The sequence below is a fragment of the Nothoprocta perdicaria genome, unplaced genomic scaffold (genome assembly GCF_003342845.1).
Source record: "Nothoprocta perdicaria isolate Ctin4 unplaced genomic scaffold, notPer1 scaffold_28, whole genome shotgun sequence".
NCBI classification, from domain to species: domain Eukaryota; kingdom Metazoa; phylum Chordata; class Aves; order Tinamiformes; family Tinamidae; genus Nothoprocta; species Nothoprocta perdicaria.
The window spans coordinates 5,715,645-5,727,516 of record NW_020455510.1 but is presented as its reverse complement, the minus strand read 5'-3'; the positions used below and the strand labels follow the sequence as shown (position 1 = coordinate 5,727,516).

The 11,872-nt window shown below is 48.3% G+C and overlaps 1 pseudogene; it reads left to right on the top strand.

Moving 5' to 3' along the window:
• Window positions 1–2,921: 2,921 nt before the first annotated feature.
• Window positions 2,922–11,872, top strand: part of LOC112948801 — a 10,429-nt pseudogene continuing 1,478 nt past the window's right edge.

The window sequence follows — 11,872 nt, the reverse complement described above, 5'->3', positions numbered from 1 at the left end:
TGATAATTCAGACTACGGCATTTCTGATGTGCAAGTAGGTAGAAAACCCATAAATCCTCGTAGATAACCTCTGATTTTAAAACAGGAACACTTTTTTCTGAGCTGATCTTCACAGTCACACTAAAAAAATGCATTTCCTCCTTCATCTCAGAGAGATATGCAGGACAACTGTGTTGTAAGTGCCCTGTAAATGTCTCTTCAGAGCCTTTTGAAAGGTCTTAGCAGTGTAAAAGTTCTTTTGTATTATGAAATATTTTTATATTACCTGTTCTCTCTAAACTTGATTAAAGATGATAACGTTGTAGTCGAGGTTGGCAGTAAAAAGTAGCTTCCTTGCCAGCAGTCTTTCTTGCACAACTAGTGGATAATATCACAGTGGGACTCCGCTGAGGCTTACAGGCTAGCAGACATTAGCTGGATTAATTCAGGCATCTACATTGCACTCTGCTAACTACTAAATCTCATGAAATGCTAAATTGTCTAGTGATTCATTCAAAGCTAAATGCCTTCATTTGACTTCGGACAGTACTGTGTTACCTACTGAAATGTATTTCTCTGCATTTCCTTTCTCTTCGGTTTTGAAAAACTGAGCAGCTATTTAATGCAGAGGTTTAAAAGTACAGAGCTTGCAGCCATGGTGTGGTTTCCAGCAATCAAGTGGGTTTTCTTAAAAAAAAAAAGCCACCACGTAAACAAAATACCATTTAGTATCATTTAGGTGTAAATGGAAAGGGGTTGGGGGTAGCAAACAGGGTGGGTTTTGCCTTTCAGTGTAGCAGAAAGCTGTGTTGTCACACTGGGATTCTACTCTTGCTTCTCTTTAGTGTATTTTTGAAGGGGACCTCTCTTAAACTCAAGAACCCTCTCTTAAAATCTTCTCTTAAGTTATCCTTTGCTATCCCCTATAGCAACTGCACAAATATCTCCATAGAGGGTTTCAGCTGCTTATGACACATGCTATGAAACATTAAATAAGGTTATTGTCAACATTGCTTTGACCTCAAGGAGGCACAAGTGGTATTTTTTTCAGTGAACATTTTTCTTGTTTTCTGTTTCTTTTTCTTGACAAAAAAAAAAAAAAAAAAAAAAACCCAAAGTTCCTTTCAAAGCAATAGAATATCACTTGAAATGATATTAATTTATGAATTCTTAAGCTCTTGCGTGTGCATCTGTGCTCGTTTTTTTCCAAGTTTGAAATGACATCTGGATGCAAAGAGCAATATATTACTGGACTGACACAGCTGGAGTGTACAGAAAACGTGTGCATAATTCTGGACTGGTAATGATCTCATTAGAACCTGCTGGAGAGATGTAGAGTGGCTTGATTAATTAAAACTACACCGATGCAGCGCTGAGTGTTTTATTTTTGCCTTGCTCTTGGCTTGCATCTGCTCGTGTTTTGCTGCCTGCAGGGCTGTAGCACTGTGAGCACTGGTTAGTTACCAGTCACGAAGGCTTTACCGGTCCCTGAAGGACGATGCATCTGGTTTGGATTGCCATTAGCTCTGCAATTTGCAAATTGTCTGCAAATTAAGAACTCCCGTAATTCGCATGCGAAACGCAGAGGCCCCGAGGCCCAGGGAACGGAGCGAGTCCAGAACATAGAGCAGGGTGTCACGTTGAGAAAGTTTCTTGGCGCTTTCTGTGCCAGAAAGCAGCCACATCCTGTGACTTGTCGCATCCTTGCGGGCACAGAGCTGCCTGTTTGTACCCTTGCGTGTGGTCAGTAACGTTTTCCTTTGCTTTAGGAGCAAACTCTTCCAGATGCAGCCCTGGTGGCCCCAGTTCTCCCTTGCTATTAGCTGTGCAAATGCCCAAGCCCACCGTGTCACCACAGAGCTTTCCTTGTCATGCACTTTGAATTTCCACGTGGGATCCTTGTGCAAGGGCAGAGCTTGGCCTCAAGTGGATCAGCCTGTTGCATGTGGTTCAGATTATCTTAGTTCAGTGCTGCTAGTGCTTGGTTTTCCCCACTGAAACCTGAGGTTGCAGCAGTTAGGGGAACAGAGCAACCTGCTATAACCCACCTGGAACTGCAGAGGAGGCAGAGGTGCCTAAAGTCGAAGGTAACACATGGTTATTTTCAATGCCTAACTTGAGCTAATTAAACCCCACAAACCTATTTCACTTTATCACCATGCTGCTGGCTTGGGCTTGCTGCATGAATTAGGCTTGGTGGCAGCAGGGTTTGTAGTGAAATCCGTGTGGGTTTTTATGCTGCACTGGTGAAATGCAGCATTAATAGTCCATAGCTGCTGGCACAGATCTCCTCCTTGCTGGTCAAAGGGAAAATTTGGAACCTCTTGCAAGAGCTATAAAGATCGTGTATGATCTACTGTTCATTTTCCAGAGAAACTTTTAAATATTTTAAATACTGAAATAAAATTACTTTATTTGCATTATCGAGGTACATGGTTCTTCATTCTTTGAATCACTCAAGTGGGCTCTGTCCTCTCTCTCAAGAAAGACAGAAAATATCTATATAACCCAAAATATCTACACAACTCATAATCTGAAGCTTTAAACAAGCTTTAGAGCACTCGCTATTTGTCTGATCATTAAATATAGGATGCACAAGGAGTTTTGGTAAGTGTAAACCTGAGGTTTCAAAAGAAAAATGCAATTGCCAAGAAAGGTAATGTGGTTATACTTGTTTCTTTGTCTGTATGTTACATAAAATGAGGTACTTGAATCACTGAGGTTTCATTGGATATTCAAGGAAAATAAAAATGAAGCAGGTGTTTGGGGGAAAAATAAGACTGGAGGTGTGGGCAAAGCCCCAGCACCAAGCCCATGGAAGGGATCCCTGGAATCACAGTGAATCTTTGAGATTGACTGATAAGGATTGGACTATTTCCCTAGCCCGGCACTCACATCCATCCTGCAGCTGTTGGACTCTTGTTCTACGCTCTGCCTACAACATGGAAGTGAAATCGGTGATCGGGGTGAGAAAGAGACTCCCATCTCATGCCAGGCAGCACGGAAATGAACAGGCCCAGTGACCTTGCTTCTTGCTTGCAGATTTGATCAGAGCCATAATCGACCGGATTGGGTTTTTACTCCAAACAACAGTTAATTCAAGGCACGCTGCACGAGCTGATGGTAGTTGCTTCTGGGTCCTTCTCTACAGCATGGGAGCATCCAAGCTGTCTCCACACAAGCCTTGCAGAGTATGGAAGTTGAGAAGGCACCTCTGGAAATCACCTCAGCCGCTGCCCTCAAGCACAGTGAGATAGGGCACGTTGTCGCGGACCCTGGACGGTGTGTCTGGAGCAGTGGACACATATCTGGGCATGATCATCAACGCCCATCAGCATGCATATTACCTGCTGAGAGCAGGTGAAGAAAAGGCCTTGAGCTCCTCTCCATACCACAGAAAAGCCTGAGGGAGACGGGCAGCAGAAGAGATGCACATCTTGCCTGAAGAAAACATATGGATCTGTCAACTCTTTCCTCCTGCTCCTCATTTTAAATGCATTTTATATAATTAAGCTGACCAGGCTCCAACTCCACAGAGATGTTGCTGGGGACGTTTGGCAGCTAATAAATGATCCCAGCCTCCCCTGGAAATATAACTCATTTTGAGCCTGATTTATGGGTAGCCGCAACCAGCCAAATAACAATTATTATATTAATGGGAATGCTGTAGAAAGCAGACACTGGCTTAGAAGCTCCAAGGAGCTATTGAACATGTCAGGAAAAGGAACATCTCGGAGAACATGTTTTCATCTTGACAGATGCCAGCTTGACCCCCAGAGATGAAACACACACCTATACTGTGGATTCCAGGATGAAACACACTCCATGATCTGGAGCTCCAAGATCTGAGGTCTTTCGTGTTCTACTCCCCAGCCCCATCTCACTTCTCAGGTGTTGGGGTTGACCTGCAGCTGAGTCATCTGGAGGAGAGTGACAGTGATAGCTGGATTTCTGCCGTGATTCTGCACTTGCAGACCTCCCAGGAGACAGTGTCTTCCACGCTCCAGTCATGAGCTTTTCTCTAAGTTACCTTGGAGAGATGCCAGAGTCAAGAGGAACACCATGCATTCAACTAGAAATATGAACCTGAAGTACTACGAGGGAGAGGTTCAGTTACTAAACCAAAGCCACTCGGAACATATGCAATGGGTTCAAACATCTCCTCTTGGGCACTGCAAGCAGCCCCAGTGGACCGAGCTTTGTTATGAACAAAGATGTGGGCCTGCCACCCCTTGGGTTTGTACAAGGTACATTAGCTCATCACCAGCACTATTCCCAAAACAAATTAAGGCCATCTGGATGACTCTGGAAAGATGTGATGTTGACAGGCTTGTTTCTGGACATGGTCCAGCACTGTCCTGTCTCTCAGCATCTCTTTCAGGAAGACCAACCAGCTCAGCCTCAGGATCTCTGCTCTAATCCCTCACTAAACTTGGCTTCACCAAGGGCTAGACAAGGCTCAGTAACTCATGCCCATCACAAGAACCAGCACCAACGTTTTGGTGACTTCTGTTCCCCATAAAGGTTTCTCAGAGAAACAACCTTGTGGTTGTAGGAGCTCTGCTTCTACCTGCTGTGAGTCCTCGTAGCCACAGAAACTTTTAAACCGAGAACCCCTGGCTTGCTAATTTATTTATTTCTTCTCATGGGGACTCATGTTCTGCAGTGGGACTGCTGGGGGCTGACTGGAGCTAGGCCCTTTGCACTGGGGTCCCTTGGTAAGAAAGGAGATTGATTTAGGTAAGACAGTTGATTTCCCTGTTCCCGATTACCAAATCCCTCCGGACACAGGCAGCTGGAGACCCTCCCACCACACACATACGGTCTCTCCTCTCTTCTTCCGTGTGGCGGTCCGTGCGTGACACAAACTGTGAAGGGAAAGCAAGGGAAGCAGGAAATAGCTCCCTGCTCCAGCCTTTGCCACCCGCACGACCAGGGCCTCCCCCCAGCTCCTCCAGGGCCAAGTTTTTCACATGCAGGCTCCAGCTGGAGCTGCCCCCAGGTCAGGTCCCCCTTTCGCAGCCAACTTGGCAGGAAACGGGGCACTGAGGAGTGGGAAAAGCCGCCGCGGTGCCGCCCACCGTGGGGCAGCGGGAGGCTGCATGCGCCCTTGCTGCCCACCCCACCACACGGCACCGCCAACACTTCGGAATGACACCGCTCCATGGCCTGGGGACTGGAATTACACACACAGAGTCTGACCCCCAACCAGGCCCTGGGGCCCAGCCCCGCAGTCCCCTCCCCACAGTCTCCTCCGACTTCCCTCATTCCCACAGGCCGGGGCGTAGGGCAGAGTTGTTGCCTCAAGACCTTTTCATTTGGAAAGAGACCTATGTGGAGACAGAGCTTTAAAAACTCTTCTCACACACAGCAGTGTTTGTGGGAGCTTTTGCTGGGAAGATTTCAAGGTCCGGGAGAGAGTTTTTAGTTAAGAGCTGCGGGAATGCGTGGAGCAAGATGTGTTTTCATAGCTGGAACTTTTTATACACTTACACATCAGCTTCAAGCCATGATATCTGTTGTCTCCGAGGACGAGGCCTTCTTGGCTGCAAGGGCACCTTGATGACTCACATTTAGCTTGTCCACCAGAACCCCCATGTCCTACAAGTGGAGGAGCTCCCAGGAGATGCTGGTGCCTAACCCAAGCCATATCCTCATGGCTCTTCCAGCCTCATCCTAGTGACCTGCCCCTAACTCTGATCTGTTCTGCAGCTCACCTTCCATCTGCCTGTTTGGTTTGTTTTTGATAACATTTGCTTCTTTTGATAATGTCTTGTAGGTAGCCATCAACCCAAAAGGTTCTTTTTGGTTTAATATGTTGGGTTTCTTTGTTTGCTTGCAATCATTGCAATCCATTCTTTTGTGTAATAATTCTTAGTTTAAGGCCTGTAACAATAACTATGCCTTCATTTGTAGGCAGAGCACTGTAGGAAGGACCACTGGGCAAGAGAGGGAGGTTGCCTCTGGCAAACCTAACTGGAAGAGGTTAAGGAAGGACTGCTGGTTGTGTGGTGTCATTCCTGGCGGATTGGCCTTCCCTACGGGGGATAGGAATGATCACTTCATCTGACCGACCTAACTCTCCAGAGCACCTTAAATGGGAAGTGACTGGTTTGGAAGGGCTGGAGGCCACACACCTCACGTGGAAATGAGTCGCAGAACCCCCTGCTGCAGCCCCTGACAAAGTGTCCCCATCAGTGAATGACTCTGGCTCAGGGTTCAGCAGTCAAAGGCACTGACTGTCACTGAGTGTCACTTCATATTTATTGAGACTAAATAGCCCCCCTGGATAGAGCTTATGCCAGCAGCTGATGTTCTCCACATGTTAGTTAAGATACTCAATTTGTTAATGCGGCTTCAAGAGCAGATGGCACACTCATCTGTATGGGTTAGCTATAGCTTTAGGTATAGATACAGCTTTAGCTATAGCTCAGATGTGCAAGAAATAGCCCCATTCCTGGCTTGGCATTGCTTGAGTTAATGGGCTTCCCCGGCCACTGTCTTTCTGTCCTCTCTTGCAGCCCTTATGAAGACAAAACGCCTGTCATTTGGAAGGGGGCTGCCTGGGTTAAAGGCTGAAGGATTTGCCCTCTGCCGCTCAGTTCCAGGAAAGGACATAGAGCCTGTGCTTGGCAAGGGACTGGAGGCCGCGGCGGAGCCGGTAAATGTTCCCAGCAGTCAAGCTCCAGATGTTTGTGTTGGTCAGGAAACTTCATTTTTCTTGACACAGTCGCTGAGCGCGTAGCGAGACTTCTGACCCGAATATCTTCAGCAAAGAGGGGGAAAGGCACTCACATAGCCACTGCTGGACAAGCCTCATTTCAAAGCAGAAACTACATATAATCCTGACAAAATTGCTTATTGACGCTGCTCTGGGTCTATGTATTAGTTATTGCAGAGTGTACAGTGAAGGTTCACTGGATGACTGACACCAGTGAAAGATTCGTTCCCTTGCCCCAAAACATTTGATCCAAAGCCCACAGAGAGCAATGGGAAACTTTCTGCTGATTTCCATGGCTTTTCCATTATGTTTCACGAACAAAAGGTAGGAAAAGTTTGGAGATACGTGATGCCTGGGTGCAATAATAGTGCACTTTTTGGTCAATGCTTTTTCAGGAACTTTTCCAAGGAAATTTAGAGCAAAGGGGAGAAAAACATCTCTACTTTGGAGAAAAATCCCTAGGACATCCTCAGAAATCCTATTTGATAGACTGCCAAAACAAGAAACCAGAGTAATGTTCCTATGTTTTCAGATTTAAACAATACCTCACAGCAAGATTTGCATTTGGCTTTTGCTGTTGCACAAAAAGCTGGCCGGGTTAGAGCTCAGCCTTAAGATGCAATTAATTGCAGTAATTTGTTTTTAAGAACTGGGCCAGGTCCAACCACACCAAATGCTGCAAGAGGTGTTCAGAAACTATCTGACATCCCAAATGTCCAGCTTCCTGAACGGCCACAGCTGATGCCTTTCAGCTCAGATCTCACTCGCACACGTCCGACCTGGCAGACCCGTTTCCTTTTAGGTAAAACAGTCTCAGAGATCCCCTCCAAAACACTCGAGTGACCTACTACCATATTCACCCTTTGCCCGTCATCGCAACCTAAAAAAATCCCACCTCATTTCCATGCATATACATCCGGCCAAATGTCTGGCTCCTCATGTAAATAGCGGCCTCCGAAGGCGGCCAAGATTCAGTGAACCATCAACAGCAGCAAACTTGCTCGGAAGGGGCCCTTGGTTGAGCAAGCTGGGCCTTCAGGCCTCCAGTGCTCTTTGGTTGTTGCAAGGAATCGCCAGATGTGGCTTGGCCAACTCCTCGTCCTGAGCAGCCATCGCTCAGCCTGCTGTCGGACTGGTGCCTCCCGAATAAAACTGACCTTTTTTCTGAACCCTCTTGCCCTCCACAATGTCCCGTCTGAAGACTCCGAAGGGGCTGCTTGAATCCAGACAGTAACGCAACCCAGACCATAAAGGACATGGGCAAGAACTCTTGCTTCACCGATGCTTTCTCGGGATCTTGAACTTTTTCTTGTACTCCAAGTAAGATTTTCAAGCAGTAGGAGCCCCAATTTAGGCACTTTGAAACCATCTAATACACTCTCAGAAGGCTTTCAGAAGCCATAGTACCCGGAAGCATTTAGCATTTGCAATCAGTCCTTCTGGAAAGAGTATGATAAATTAATCTTTTCTTTAAATTTTATGCCTTATTATTTGTAAAAATATGAAGGAATGAGGTTCCATTTGGATGCAGCCTGGCTTCTCAATATTTCAGGCTCCTCCAAATCAAAGCACCCCCAGATTTCTTTTTAAATTCCCCCAGGGTCACTAAAAAACATAAAGCCATTTCTGAAAATAAAAGCATCTCTTATTCTTGGCACCGGTTGAATACTGCATTACAAGAAGCCGGGAAAAGAGGATTTTGCATCCTCTGTGGGCCACGAGCTCATCTGGTAAAGAAGACACGAACGACCCAGAGGACAGTTTTTCTCCTTCTTTCACAATACAGCTGTTGAGTTCAAACTTGACCGGGCCACTGTGGGTTCCTTCACTTTAATGGCTTGCAGAGAGGAAGAGCAGCAGGGGGAAACATTGATATAAATGAGCTGCTCCTTGTTCTTTCAGTGAACTGCATTTATCTTTGCTTGTGGCACCACGTTTCCGGACGGCTAGAGGCTCACGTGGCTCCAGCTCACTCCCCAAGGCTGCCTTGAAGCTTGTTTGGTTTCTCCAAGGCTGAACGGTCAAAGGAAATGGCACAAAGCCACCTTCAGACCTGCATTTCACCCAGGTTTCTCCCAGGGCTTAGAAAGCTCCTCTGTGATCATTGAGAGGGAACGGAGCAGTCCCAGCGGACACTGTTCTTGTGCAACGGCGCTGACGGACGCGTGCATCATTTCTCCACGGATGAATGATGTGGATTTCCCCCCGCTCCGGGTGCCCCTTGGAGGGGGAGCGTCAGTGTGAACCATAAACATCTCCAATAGTCTCTGCAGCCTTTCCAGTTTCTTTGCATACCTAACACGCTCTTTGCATCAACCGTTTAGCCCTTCACAGACTGAAAGCAGCCTTAAAAAGCCCTATGGGACCCCTGCCCAGACTGTCTCCCTTCACAAACACACCCACCCTATGCCTGGCTATGGAAACGGGAGCTCTCCTTTCCAAGGATGTATTTACAGCAACGCTTTTATACCCAGATAGCCCCCAACATGCTCTGTGTGCTGCCAACAGCCTCCTCAACACCCAAGCGCGAGTGGTGGCCACAGCCTGGCAAAGCACGAGGACAGGGAGCAAAATGATCCATCTCGTATGCGGGTTGGAAGAAAATGGGATTTCTGCTTAAATTTTTCCATCAGCCCCAAATTCTTTCAAGTTTCGTACTAACTATGGCCATAACTAACATTTCACTCCACTGTCCTGATGTTCATGGTGCAGTAATTCAGGCGTCATCTCCCCCAAGCAGAGGTGGGTTGGAGATGCATTGGGGTCCATCCCATGCATGGTTGGAGATGCATAGGGTCCATCCCAACTCACCAAGCCACATGTGGCTACGGTCCCCACTTGGGGATGGATGGAGACAACACGGGAATTCTTGGGTCTTTCCAGGCACAGTTGGGTTGGACGCAGCCTCAAGGGCCACTGAGTGGGGAAGAGGAGGCTCCAGGGATGGCCCTTCCTCCCCCAGATAGCTCCGCTGAAGCATCTATCTCTGGAGCCGCTAAGAAACGTCTCAAAAGTCACCACACGTGTGCAACAGGCAGTTCTCAAAAGTTAGAAACTTCAGTGGTTTTAATTAAAATAAATGCCAACAGGAATTACAGAGTAAATTCATGCAACGTTGTGCGCTGGAAAACAAAATTGGTTTCGTGTTAGAGGAGCCCAAGAATGTAGCTTAATCTAATAAAGTATTATTGTTCTGCACTCATATACGTATGAGAAAATAAATTATGTTGTTCCTTGAGAAGGTTTTTTTCCTAAGCATGTGTACAAGCTGGCACTGGGCTCTGTTAATGCGACAGAAACTTTGTGCAAAATGAGGTTCAATTCCTGAAAAATTAGGGTTGACAACGCAAGTGCTGACAGTTGTCATTACAATGTGCAAAACTGCACGTGATTTCCAAGGCAGGGCCACCAGTGTGGGAGCTGGAGAGCTACAGCACCCCGAGCTAAACCAGGGGATAGGCCTTGCTCCAAGGCCTGGTTTCAGCCCCCGAGCACCTCCAGTGGATGAGGTGATTCCCTCTCTTCTGCTGGTGTCAGCAGGAGCGACCGCCCCTTCTGCTGCCATCTCCATCCCTGTGTTGGCAATCAGTTCACAGCAGCTTGTCAACGCATTCTCCAGCCTCTGTGGTGTATGAGATGGTGCAAACAATGTCCGGCTTGCACGTGAGATTTGGTTTTGCCTCGGCACATCCCCGGGATCTCGAGGGGAAAAACACCTCCCCTTCGAGGTGTCCTATTTCCCAGCACAGTGAAGTTCTCATGCAACTTGCAGCATGTCTCAGTTCTCCCAGGAAAACCTTCCCCACTGGGAATTCCTAAATAATGCTGCCACAGTAAATCATTACTGAGGAGGAAGGATCCACAGGAAGACCCAAACACCAAGAACCGGTGTTGCTTGGCTTGGATGGACAATCTTTCCTCATTCTCTGAACGTCTCCGAATACAAGAAGGTCCCAATTTACGGCTTCCCAGGTGCCCTGGTTAAACAAGCACGTAGTAATAAGTCTTACACTAGTACAGTTGCTCTCCAAAGTAATGTATGATCACTAGGACCCAAAAAAGGCATTTTTTTTTGTCACGAGCTTGTATAACCCAGTACCAAAGTCCCCCACAGTCCTTGAGGCACCAGAGAAACCCTCTTTTCTTTGGGGGGCGTCACTGGCGTTCGCTGTCATGCCATCCTACGCGGTTGAGCAGGTCAAGGAAGATGCAGCAGGACCTCGTGCCAGGACACCGCTGCTCCCAGCCAGCACCCGGCTGAGCTGGAGCCGGAGCAGCTTCTGGAGGTGGGAGGCAAGAGGCAGATGTTTTGCAGGAAAAAAAAGAATGGAAAAGGCAATTTGTCCCTGGTTTCACAGGCAGCAAGCACAGGAACGCCCGTGGCACCCTGCTTAATCCCTAAGCACCCCCTTACTGAGCACCCTGAGCGAGTAACTTGGTTGAACGTGTGAACTGTGATGCCCTAGGGAAACAAAATATGGAAAAACAAAAATTAAGAAAGCATTTTTGCAAATAAATATATAATATATAAACCCTCTTTAACGCTTCCCAGGCGTGTGCATCAACTCACTCCATGGCAGCAGACATGCTGGGATCCTCGGAACCGTAGCGGGGACGGGCGCCCTCGGACAACCTGCAGCCGGGATTGTCCTGAAAGACGGGAGCGACGCGGAGGCCCCTGCGCTCCTGAGGGAGCAAGGACGGAGCCGGTGTGGGAGAAGGAAGTGGCCCGGGTTTCTCCCAGGTTCCCGGGGTGCTGCACAAGCCCTGGGCACCCTACGGCCCTACCTCTTATCCAGGCCAGCCGTGGGGCTCCCCATGAAGGCCATGGGGCTGTGTGTGCTCCTGTGGTGTCTCATAGACAAAAGTGGCCCTGGCTCAGCCTCCCTCCTCCCATCCCATCCCGTCCCATCCGTCCCTTCCCCGGGATGAGCTGGAATGCGGCAGGGTCCCCCACAGAGGGAGGAGAGAGGCTCGGCCCCCTTGGAGGTGGCTATAAAGGCGGGCGCCGGCACCTCGGGTGCAGCGGCGGTGCCATGAGCGCCTCGGGGGCCGCGGACAGCGCCGGGGCGGCAGCGGCGGCACCCGCGGTGCTGCGGGCAGCGCTGCCCCCCGCGCTGCTGCTGCTGCTGCTGCTGCTGCTGCTGCTGCTGCGCGCCCGGGCCCGGCGCC